General features: G+C 35.0%; 1 protein-coding gene across 11 annotated transcripts in view; it reads left to right on the top strand.

The window, feature by feature from the left end:
* Positions 1-13,102, top strand: part of GPC5 (glypican 5) — a 659,030-nt gene that overhangs the window by 379,785 nt on the left and 266,143 nt on the right. For 3 of the 11 annotated variants that reach the window (XR_009818701.1, XR_009818700.1, XR_009818704.1), the window contains 2 exons: positions 9,887-9,966; positions 10,912-11,003. The exons of 7 other annotated variants lie outside the window; for them this stretch is intronic. The gene's annotated coding sequence lies outside the window, so the exon portion shown is untranslated. The remainder of the gene's footprint in view (positions 1-9,886; positions 9,967-10,911; positions 11,004-13,102) is intronic. One more of the 11 variants, XR_009818702.1, reaches the window with a different exon arrangement.

A 13,102-nucleotide genomic window follows, 5' to 3' on the forward strand; every position in this document is an offset into this window, starting at 1 on the left:
AAGTTTTGTTTATATAATTAAAGACAAAAATGCAGCTTAAATGCACCAGCAGAACATTTTGATGCACAGAATTTCTTTGTATTTTGGCAAAGAAGGTAGAGTAAATAAATTGCGCAGCCCATCTGTTTCAAATGTAGAGTCTTCTTATCAGTAACTTGAACAACTTTATCTGGAAAATAGGATTTAGTCTACCTTATATACAGCTAACACCATCTGTGAATAGAGGTATATTTAGAAATAAAACAGAATCCCCAAAAAAGCTGGTTTTGATACTAACAAACACCTAACAAAATTTCCAACATATCCCATGGGTTCCATGCTTACTGGTGTCCAGGAAACCATTTAGTACTTAGATGCACCAAATATTAGGTACCTCTGAGCCAGAATACTGTATAGCTGAGAAACATTTAATATGCAATAGAGAATTTTTTTGATGAGGCATAGGTAGGACGAGTGATATGGTCAGTGAATATTATGTCACTATGTACATTAATTTTGCAATGACGAACTGCTTGTTTCTGCTTTTACTGGATTGGTTTCATCTTTATGCTTGTCTATAAAATGGTATAACAGATCCAAAATCATTTATGATGAAGCGCTTCCAGCTGTGTCTGCTTCTCAATCTTTTCCCATTTTGAAAAAACAGAACTAGTAAAAATTGTGAGGAAAATATTGGAAATAATTGAAATTAAACATTTTGATGGACCACTCATGAATATTCAGTTGTTTATGAAATTATCTACATTTGACTATGTAGTGGATTGACTTTGGCTAGATGCCAGCTCCCTACCAAGCAGCTTCTCCACCTCAACTGAACAGGGGAGAAAACTGTGCTACCATTCAGTGAGATCTCAACTGATTTGAGATTTTGGCAGAGAGGAATCTCATGATAGTCAAGGGTAAATGCAGAGTCCTGCATCTGGGGAGGAACAACCACACGCAGCAGTAAAGGCTGGGGATTGACCTGCTGGAGAGCAGCTCTGCAGAGACAGACATGGGAGTTCCAGTTAATAATAAACTAAACATAAGCTAGAAGTGTGCCCTCATGGCCAAGAAGGCCAATGGCATCCTGGGATACATCAAGAAGAGTGTAGCCAGAAGGTCCAGGGAGGTTCTGCTCCCTCTCTACTCTGCCCTGGTGAGGCCTCATCTGGAGTCCTGTGTCCAGTTCCGGGCTTCCCAGCTCAGTAGAGACAGAACTGCTGGAGAGTCCAGCACAGGGCCACCAAGATGATCAAGGGAATGGAGCATCTTCCTTATAAGGAAAGGCTGCAGGACCTGGGGCTGTTTAGCCTGCAGGAGACTGAGAGGGGACCTCATTAATACTTACACATATTTAAGAGGTGCATGTCAGCAGGATGGGGCATCACTTTTTTTTTCTGTAGTGTCCAGCGATAGGACTAGGGGTAATTTAGACGTAAGGAAAAACTTCTTCATTGGAAGAGTAAGGGAGTCCTGACACAGGCTGTCCAGGGAGAGTGTGGAGTCTCCTTCTCTGGAGGTTTTCTCTGGTGTACCAGGGAGTTGAACTAGACAATCTGTAGAGGTTCCTTCCTCCCCCTACCATTCTGTGATTCTGTACAGGTTTGTGGGTCAAATAACGACAAGGAAACCACTCAGCACTTACTGTCACAGGCAAAACAGATTTTACTTGGGTAAATTAAGTTATTACCAATCAAGTTACAGTAGGATAACAAGAAATAAAACTAATTCTTAAAACACATTTGCATCAACCTACCTTCTTCCCAGGCTCAATTTCACTCCTAATTTCTCTGCCTCTTCTCCACAAGCAGTTCAAGAGGACAGGGAATTGGGGTTGCAGTCAGTTCAATGTACATTGTCTCTGCTGCTCCTTCCTCCTCATACTCTTCCTCTACTTCAGCATGGGGTTCCTTCCACAAGAGACAGTCCTTCATTTTCTTCAACATGGATACTTCCTACAAGCTGCAGTCCTTCAGGGATACTTCCTACAAGCTTCAATCCTTCCATGGGGTCACAAGTCCTGCCAGCAAACCTGATGCAACTCACCATGGTTTGCACCATGAGCTGCACAGATGTCTCTGCTCTGGCACCAAGAATGACTCCTTCCCCTCCTTCTTCATTGACTTTTGTGTCTGCAAGAATGTTTCTCTCACATGTTTTCACTCATCTCTTTAGGCTGCTACTGCAGCTGATAGGTTTTCACAGATGCACTAGGTTTTCATTGATTGGTTCAGCCTTGGCCAGTAGCAGGTCCATCTTTGAGACAGCTGGCATTGCCTTTATCTGACATGGGTGAAGCTCCTAGTACCTTTTCACAAAAGCCACTTCTGCAGCTCTCCTATCTGCATATACCTTAGTTCAGTTTGCAGTTTGAGTGGGAGTGTTTTACATATTTTGATTTTTATAATGTTTAAACGACATTGGGGAAAAAAAGTAAAAACTGAGATTGAAGGTAGAACATCTGAAGATGTAAGTGATGATGTAAAGGTGGCTAAAATTAAGAAAACAAGTGTTTTTTTTAACTTCCAAGTGATCTGGCTTTGGACAAACAATTACATCAATCTAATAGTACTTCTAAAGGTTGAATTGTTATAATAATGAAGATTTTTTACATATTCTTTTTCTGCAACCTTTTAATTAGTGATAGCAACAATATTGAGACATTTTATAACTAAACCAGTACTTTATGTAGTAGTTTTACAGGACTACTACTGAAGTTCTAGTACATTATACTCTCTGAAGAAGAGTATTTCAACACTTCAATGTAAGAATCCTACAAAGAGAAAGGAGCAGATAGCATATTTTATAAAGATTGTATGTGGTCATTACATACTGATTTTTTCAAACTCTAGTCCTCTTTTTTTTCTTTTTGATTATTGGTTTATAAAGGGTTCAGTTTTCACCAGGAATTTGTCCTTTGTCTTGCAATCTTTGACATGTTAATTTTCATTGTATTATCTGTTCTTCATTTTTCACTGTTAGCTAAGTATTTAATGAGTCTTCAGGTTTGAGTTGGTTCATTTTAACAAGGAAATTAAACTCATACTCAAGTCAACTTTTATTATTATTAAGTGGAAGTATGTTTCCTAAATACACTAAGAAGTAAATGCCCAATATGCCTGTTTGTTTTGTTCAAAATTTAGAATATTTGAATATCTGAAAAACAGTCTATCTCTTGATTTCTGTTCTGCAGTATATTAGCAATATTTTTTCTGACCACATCCATTGCTCCATTATTTTTTTCTTAGCTAAGAACATTTCAGTTTCATTCATCTGTCTGAGGTTATCTACTATCTCTGCTTTGCTTTGGACATAATCTCATAGCTGTCATGTTTTGAACAAGGAGTCCCTCATGTTGCTTTAACAAGGTTTCACTGAATATACATTGCAAAAATTAACTGCTCAAAATTTGAATTTCTAATAGGTTTGAAATTTCTCCTGAGTATTTTAGTGCATTTTCTTTCTTTTTATTCAAGTTTTATTGTTTTAAGCTGTTAAATTTTCAAAATTTTAGTGCATTTTCTTTCTTTTTATTCAAGTTTTATTGTTTTAAGCTGTTAAATTTTCAAAATTTTATCAACATTATTTTGATGCAATCCTATGACTCATGGAGTTTTGCCTTTACAGAGGCAGCAAATATCCACAAGCTGTGGTAAACTGAGATATCTGACACAACTTTAGTTATCTTAATCCTTTTGACAGATTTCAGACTTTAGGAACATAGAGAAATACAGTCCTCATTGTAACTCGTACTCTATTTATTCCCATTCCCAAACCTTTAGAATGAGTAAGAGTAAGGGCAAGAAAGGAAGAGGATATTACATATTGTGGCATTGCCATGCATCCATATATGGGAAAGAAGCCCCATTCTTAAGCCAAACACATCATCTCCAGTAAATCCTTTGGTTTTGAAAGTTAAGGTGCATTGATCATATTGATGAATTCAATGGCTATCAAACACACAGATCTGCTCTCTTTCTTCTCCTAATCTGTATAAACAAAATAACAGGTTTCTGCCAAGAGTTCAAGAACCAAAGAAACAGCAAATGGATTGCTGATTCCTTTTTTCATACTTTTCTACGGCAATGAAAATTTAAAAAGCAGACAGTGGCCTGTCCATTTTCTTAAAAATGACCAGTTGTATTTTTTCTTTTATTAACAGAGGTTTTAGCTGTGACCCATACAGTATGGAGAATGAACATAATTAGCTTGTTTGGTCAGACTATACTTATTTAAATTTTTGAAGTATATTAAGTATCAAATATTGATTTCTTTGCTGAACTCATTCCAACTACCAGGTGTGGATTCTTTGATTATAAGGCCCAATAAAAATAAACAAACTACTGAAATTTTAATTGAAAATATATATTGAATATATATGGAATATATATGGAATTATGCTGTTCTTTAGGTTGAAATTTATATCCTATTTATAGCAGTGTTTTTGCAGCATGCATACAACAGCATATACTGACTAACTACATATACCCTCATTTTTGCTTTATATAGCTTGGTTAAACACACAAAAATAATTGGTAAGATGCCTTATAATAAAAAGAAGGAAATGTCTTGAGTTTTCAAGCAAAATAGATTCACACTGAACAGGACTCACACTTTGTAAGCAAACGCCGTCAAAATCTGAAAATGAGAGTTGATTTTTCTGTACTGTAAAAATTATATGAGTCAGATTTCATCATCTAGGAAAGCATATTTTCTGAAGAGGTTATACAAGAGGAAACTGACACTAGAATTAGATAAAAGATAGCTCTGTTTACTAGCTGTTAATTGAAAGGAGAACTTGCTATGATTTTATCCTCTACAAAGGTTTCTGCATCATGGTTATCACCACAGGGTCACTTGTTACTTTGAGCAACATGACTAATAGTCTGTCGCATTGTATTTATTTTCCCCTTCTCTCCTCATGAAAGGTGAATGTGTGCACTGGAATTTTTAATTCCTATCTACAATTTTTAATTCTGACCTACAAACATGAGTCAGAAACTTACATCTAAAGTGTAAGAACCTGTGCTTCTGATGATCTTTATCTGATCTGGCTAAGTATATCAGTATATCAGTAAGATCTATGCTACTAAGGGATCAAAATAGAAGTGCGTATTTCCCACTACCATCTTTCCCAACCAGAATGTACTGGTTTGTCTAGGATAGAGTTAATTTTCTTTATAATACCTTGTATGCTGCTAGCAACACTTGCACAATGTTAAGATCTTTTCTGCTTCATCCTGCCCCACTAGCACAAGAGCTTGGGAGGTGATATAGCTGGGACAGCTGCCCTGAACTGACCAGAGGTGTATCTGATACCATATGATGTCATGCTCTGTGACATGGAGGAGGGGAAGAAGGAGGAAAGAATACATTCAAAGTTATGAAATATGTCGGCCTAAGTAACTGTTACACATGACGGAACCCTGCTTTCCTTGAGGTGGCTGAGCACCAGCCTGCTAATGGAAACTAGTGAATGAATTCCTTGTTTTGCTCTGCTTGAGTGTGCAGCTTTTTCTTTTCCCGTTATTTCCCTGCCTTTGTCTCAAGCCATGAGTTTTTGTGCGTTTACTATTCCCATTCTCTCCCTCATCCCAGTCATGAGGAGTGAGTGAGCAGCTCTGTGGGGCTTAGTTGCTGGCTGAGGTTAAAACATGACATCAGTAAATATTTAAAAGCACAGACACTTTTGGAATGTGAATAACTTGCTAACTATGTAGAAAACTTTTTATAGTCTTTCAAAATTTAACAGAATAGATTACATAGGAAACAGATGTATTAACCTTTATAATCCACATTTATATCAGGCTGTGTATGCTGGGCAGGGTTAGATGACAACATTCATATAAAATTTTAGCTTTCACTTCCTTAGTGAAGATAATGAGTTTTTACTTCTCTTCCATAGTTTGCTACAATGTTTATATGGATAATTTGAAAGCTTAAATATTGAGAAGAATGAATGCATGGTTTGTAATTTTGCTCTGGGTTGTAATTTGAGAGAACTTTTCAATGAAAGTGTGTGCTTAGAGCATTTCTCTCAATTGAAGAGAAAATTATAGTTATCCCCAGTGGATGTATGCAGTATTTAAAAATACTTGAAGTATTCTAAGGCATGCTATCCATCACTTCTTCACAAGATCTTTAAAAAACCCAGTCTATAGTTTAGCTTTCAGACAGAAGATAGCTGTATGTTTTTTAAACTCCCTCATAGCAGAAAGATAATTAGAGAAAAAATGACATTCAGATGAGATCATTAGGGATGAGAATGGGTAAAAATGGGTATGGGGATATACTAAGGCCACACAATTCTTTATTTCAGTGAAATGACTGTTCCTGTCAGTGAGTTTCCTGCTTAAAACCAAACTCAACCAAATTCTTAAAATATAATGTGGTATGTACTTGTCTAACCTACATAATTAAAGAAATACAGTCTTGAATAATATATAGTAGATTTATTTTTATATTTTCTGGGCAGATCTGGAGAAATTTTTAAATCCTCGCTTGCACAAGTTTTATCTTAACATTCATTGCCTATAAAGTTAAGAGTTGATCTTTATGAATAATTGAAATAAAATACCTATGAAGGAAGATGTAGAAACAGAAGATGTTCAATTAAATAAGTTATAGATTTTTAAAACAAAACAGTGTATATTTTTTCCTTTAGTGACATTTACAAGCCACAATTGAGTTTTAGGAGCTTGGCAGAGTATCACATCCTAGTGGAGTCTGAAAGGACTAACAAAAGTTATATGGGTATGAAACAATACATATTATTTGAAAAGAAACATCATTACTTGTCAAAATTGTAATCGGAAATAATTGTCCCGTTATACCTTATAACTTAAAGAGTATTATGCACTCTTTCATTCCTTTTTAAAAAAATTAACGTAAGAATGGTACCATAGGTAAGAAGGACACTGGAAGTGAAATAATAATTCAATTCTTTTAAATTATAAAATATACAAATAAGTACATAAACATCTAGAAAGAAATAAATTTATATGTGAAAATATTTTGTATTTGCCTATCAAAACCACAAAATCACAAATGGGGAAATGTTCATATTTTCCTTTCCAGGTTTTATTTTCTTCTTTTGTTTTTAGATGCTGTGGCTTACGTTATAAAAATGTGATGTGACAAATAGAACTCTTGGTTTTTTTACAAGACTTCTAAACTCCTATGTTTCACTCTTACCTAAAGACATAACTCAAGGAAAGAAATTTTATAGGCTTTTTGAATAAAGAGTTATATTTTTTAAAAATTTATTTCCATTTTTCCTTGAATATGTCATAATGTGTATTTGCTATAGGTGTTAGTGCAAAAGCAAATATTAGGTAATCAGACTCAGAAATATATGACAAACTGCAGTTAGTGGCAGAATTCTGTATTTTCATTTACAAAGTTTCATATAGATTGCTTGTTAGTTGGAGTCATACAGATCTATAGACTTATTAGGCTTCAGAACCCTCAGACAGCTTACATTTTGCAAACAATATGGCCATATGTTATATCACTGGAGTTTAACTCTGTGTAGCCACAGGAGATTACAAAGCTTGAATGCATCACACAATAAATGGTCCAAAGTATTTATGCTGAGAGACAAATCTGATTTTCGGCATTTATCAACCTTTTTATTAACCATTTTTTACAAATATATATAACTGAAATTCATGCTCCAAATTTTATTAGCCAGCTTATGTGTAATTAACCTTCAGTTCAAGTATGAACAATTTTCTGGTTTTTTTTATTCTTTTCATGTTCAAACAATGAATATAAGTGCTGTAAAGTGGGATTATTCTCATTTTAAGTATAATATGATTATTAATATTAAAATGTAGAAGAATGTTTTCAAATTCTGAGGGACTTCTACAGACTTGACCTGTCGATTACCTGCAGACTATATACTGTCTAAAACATTTCCTCAAGGAAAACACCTGTCTCGTACTTAAGAGTTAGGTGGCCCAAACTATAAAATAAGTAATCTTTTAATATGTCATTATTTTTCCACAGGATTTATTTTATTTTAATGTACTTTTTAACTTAGTTTTTGTTGAATGCAAAGCAGCTTGTAATGTAACTGCTTCCCTAGTTACATAGACAGGATGAACTTCCAGCATCTGAAACATTTTTATATTGTTTTGCAAAGCAGTGATATATGATATTTTTCTATCGAAAAATTTACTTCCTATTGATATTATTTCTATATAAATGCTAAATCTCATGCAATGATTTCATACTATGACATTAGGAGACAAAGAACATTCATGAGTATCATGTACGCTGTAATCAAGTTTCTTTAGCTGTTGTTCTGTAACCACTGATTGGACTCTGTGTTTAGAATCAAAATAGCTCTTTTGGATAGAAACATTATTTTTCTTTTATTTATAAAGGTTTGTTATCGTGCCTCTTTCTGGATTGACACAGCTTACTGTTTTGTAAACCATTGCTCTGAGGATATTGGTCTAAGTCTAAATCTTGGCACCTTCCTTGAGTGTTCTGTTTTAAAGTGAGGTATTGACTTAAGTGCTCTTTAACACCCAAGCATTTTATAAAAGTCCTCGAGCCTCACCTCACTGGGACTGTTCAGCGAATTTCTCAATGACCCTGTCAAATGAATAAAGGCACGTAGCCCCTTATCCCTTCTGAGCAAGTCTATAGCACTGTTATGGGTCATGACATCTTCAGTGACCTGTAACTCACCAGAAGATATATATATATATATATCTGTGTCCTTTGGAACTTCAGTGAATCTCATGAATCTCTGTTTGGAATTGTTTACCTAATTCTGTCTGTATTTCAAAACATTTTATAGCTCACCAATTTTATGTATATTATTGTAAGGAGAAGTCTGATAACATTTAATAAATTCTAAGAATCTGATCATATCTTAAGCATATTAAACTTGTCCAGCTGAACTGAAATGCCCAGTTCTGAACTGAAATGCTCTCCAATACTGTCATGTAGTAGATATCACTGGAATCATTAGTACTACCTAGAAAAGTCAAGAAATTATATGAAGCACAAGATTTTTAGCTTGTCATCTGCTTAGTGTAGTGGTTTACCTTCTGTATTCTTGTATTAGGATTTGCTCTGTTCTGATACTTCTGGTTTTGATTGGATCCAGCTATACTTTGAGAGGAATTTGTAAACAACTTTGATGTGTCTGTGCCTTGCTTAAGGTACTCTTGCCTCACTCCTGTAGCATTAGTCTCTCTACATTTGTTCTTTCAATTTTGTAGTCAAGTGCACTTGCTTCTAAGAGCGCTAGTAACTGTCTTGTCGCGCTGTCATCTTTTCTGCTACTTGCAGCGATTGCCTTAATTCAGAAAAAGGAATATTATAGCAGATTGACACTTTTGGACAATGCTCTGAGGACATTTACTGGTTCCTATAATAGATTTTATAACAGATTTTATTTGCCATATTCAGAGTTACTAAATAGGAACTTAACAACAAACTGAAATATTTTCTTTGTGTAAAGTTAGTATCATCTATATACTATAACACTAATAATAATAGGTAGCCAGGTAGAAATAAGATTTCTTTCATCTCTGAATGGATTTGTTGCAGAGAAGATAGTGTAGGGTGAACTAGTAATCATGAATACAGTATTTCTAAACCATCTAAAGACCTCCAGCTGATATGGAAAAAAGGAAGAGTTCTTTTACTGTAGTAGCTCTTTTACCATAGTAGCTCTACTGAGATTGGAAACTTGGCAATTCATCTTATTTTGTTATTACTATGTAACCTTGCTGTTCCTTGTGGATATGTGCCCTCTACTCAGCATGCTTGCTTAGCATCACTCCACAGCTCAATGCTTCACAAAGCTGCATCTCTCCTATCACTTATAAATTGTGTCATGATATATATTTTTAATGGTATTTGTCTTTGATTCTTTTGGTAGAGTTAGTTGTGAGATGATTCTGAAGCAGGTAGAGACTGCACTATGAAGAGATTGACCTTTGCCAATGGATAACAGAAATGGTAAAAATTAAATTAACTTTTTCTTTCTCAGTCTTATAAATCTAATGTTATTATTAGCAAAGGAAATTACATTCACTTTAAAAAATATGACATTTAGCCTGACAGTGTCCTTTTAACTTTGCATTTTACAGCTTGTTTTGTTTTGTTTTGTTTTTTGTATGTGACCTTTCTTTTGACGGGTTTTTGAACAGTCAGTTTAATCCAATACTTCAAATGGAAACTTAGAAAGTATCCTGAATTTAAGAATTACTCCGAGAAATATCCCTTCTTCAATACTTGTAAGGTGTTTAAAATATGATTTCCTCTCACACAACGAATAAGAAAAGAGGCCAGTTTATAATAACTGTGGGAAAAAAAAGAAGTTTGGAGCTCATCTGAAGTCCTGCAACAGACACAGGTCTGCAGTAGGAAGTGCCTAAATAAAAGTCACAGCCTCACCTGGCTTTCATGTTAAGAGAAGAGCAAAAATCTCTGAAGGAAGCTCCTCAGTGCTACTGACCACAACAGAGAAGTTACTGTGCATTTTGTTTTGTCAAATTTTGTTTGTCACAGAAAGGTCTCAATAGTTGTCAGAGAGCGTGGATCAGGACCAGGCTCTTTATCTTCACTGCCTTCCCAGCAGAAAACTCCTAGTGCAGTCAAGGCCTCCCCTTCCAGGACTCTGTCACTGTTCAAGGCCATAACTCCCTTTAAGGTTACTGTTGATTTTATTTATGTTGGGTTTGAGTATGTGTTTTGGTATATGGTAGAGTTATTATATCATGAAGATTTAGCAGCTCTTGAGGACCAACATGCCAAATTAGTATTAATTTTGAAAAGCTGTTATTCCTTCTGTAAAGCATTACATCTTTGCCTTAATGTTAGGTTGTTTTGGCTTTTTTTTTTTTTACTTAATGTTTACTTTAAGAAAACCCCAACACTTTAATATTATTCATTTTATTTTAGAGATTGTTCAACAGAAGATACAACAGAGACTTAAAGCTGTTATGGTCAACCTCTACAAAGTACCCTTTGTGCACGTGGGCATTTATTAATGGGTAAATATTCTGTTGACACAAAGTTGTGGACGTGTAGTGGGCTATAGACAAAATACTTCTGAAAATTTGGAAATATCATCAGTCTGTCATGATGATTTTTTTTTCATTAAAAACCAAGACAATCATAAAAAGGCACTCTAAATCTTATCATATTTCTTAGTTTTCAAAGAGTAAAATACTTTTTAGACTATCATACTTATCAGAGCTCCTTTCCTTTCAAAACTTGAAACTGAATTAAAACATTTTTCTTGGTATTTAAGTTACTGTTTTCATGATTGCTCTTTAGTTCACTAAGCTTCAGTCTGAAGTACGTGTTTACTGAGAGTTATGAATCCATGAAACCAAGGGTTAAACGTAAAACTGCTGATGCAATGTTAACTACAGCAGTGTGAACAATTTCATTACAGTTTTACTCATGATGAAAATCCTTTAATAGAATTCCTAAGACATTTGTAAAGATAGCAGATCAAGGGCTGTTAGCCGCAGCTGTGAGCTCTTGCAAACTACAGAAACACCTTTGCTTAAATTATGAACTCTTAAATATTGTTTCCTGATAATTATTTTTTTCTAATCTTCAATCTTCTTGTATATTTTGATAAATCGCTATCCTATACAATGAGGTTTCTTAAACATCCATTTTCTTCATCAGAACACCACAATATATATTTCTGTAGTTCTTGCCTTTATGGGTGTCATGGTTTAAACCCAGCTGATATCCAAGTGCCACACAACTGCAGACTCACTCCTCCCCTCCTATTGGGATGAGGAGAATTGGAAATAAAAAATTTTTGGTTTGAGATAAACACAATTTAATGATTGAAACAAAATGAAATATTTTAATACTAATAGTTATGAAAAGAGAGATTAAAGAAAAAGAGAGAAACCCCAAGAAAGACAAGTGATGCACAATGCAATTGCTCACACCTTGCTGGCCAATCCCCAAGCATTCCCTGTGCCTGGCCCTCTGCCCCCAGTTTATATACTGGACATGACCTTCTATGGTATAGTATATCCCTCTGACTAGTTCAGGTCAGCTGTCCTGGCCATGCTCCCTCTCAGCTTATTGGAAATCGTCTCACTGGCAGAACATAGGAAACTGAAAAATCTGTGACTTGAGATAAACAGCACTTAGCAACTAAAACATCAGTGTGCTATCAACGTTATTCTCCTACTAAATCCAAAACACAGCCTTGTACCGGCTACTAGGAGGAAAATTAACTCTGTCTCAGCTGAAATTAGGATGATAGGACATAAGCAAAAACCTCTTAATAGATGGTAACTTGGCTAACTTTAGACATGTTGCCATGGTAAGAAAAATTACTTTAACATGAGATATGCTTAAGGTGAAGTTGCATAAAAGAGGTAGTGATTTGTATTCTAAATGCCTAATACAAGAGGCAATTCCAATCTCATCACCACTCATGCTTAATATTTCAGAATCTCATTATTTATTTATTATTTTTTATTTATTTATTTATAGAGTTGATAACTTGTTTGGATTCTAGAATGAGATACATGCTAATTTACATTACCAGTCACTTCTAACCCTAGTTTTGTCCTAATTACTCTGGCTACTGGAAAGCACATTATTATATTAAACAATCTGTACTGAATCATTTGTACTGATTCAAAATAGCTACTCTCAAGTCAAATAAAACTAGAATTAGGAAGAAAACAAAAATGAGAACAGTGCCAGCATAGTTCTGAAGGGACCTGTGTGGTTAGTAAGGTGTTTGAGTGGGAGAAGGAAAAGAAGATGAGGAGAAATACAGGAAACACAATTACAACCTGAAACTCAGGAAGAAGGGAAAACTTCCCTGTGAAGATAAGGGAGTCCTGGCACAGGCTGCCCAGGGAGGGTGTGGAGTCTCCTTTTCTGGAGGTTTTCAAAACCCACTTGGATGTGTTCCTGTGTGATCTGATCTAGGTGGACCTCTTTAGCAGAGGGGTTGGACTAGATGATCTTTAGAGATCCATTCCATAGAACAGACTATCATTTTGTGAATATGTGAAATGACCCATAAATGTGCACATTTCTTTGACAATGGGTGGAAGATTTTGGATATCCTATTAATCAGCATTTGAAGTAAAAACAGAAC

Source organism: Colius striatus, chromosome 1 (assembly GCF_028858725.1).
Source record: "Colius striatus isolate bColStr4 chromosome 1, bColStr4.1.hap1, whole genome shotgun sequence".
Lineage (NCBI taxonomy): Eukaryota > Metazoa > Chordata > Aves > Coliiformes > Coliidae > Colius > Colius striatus.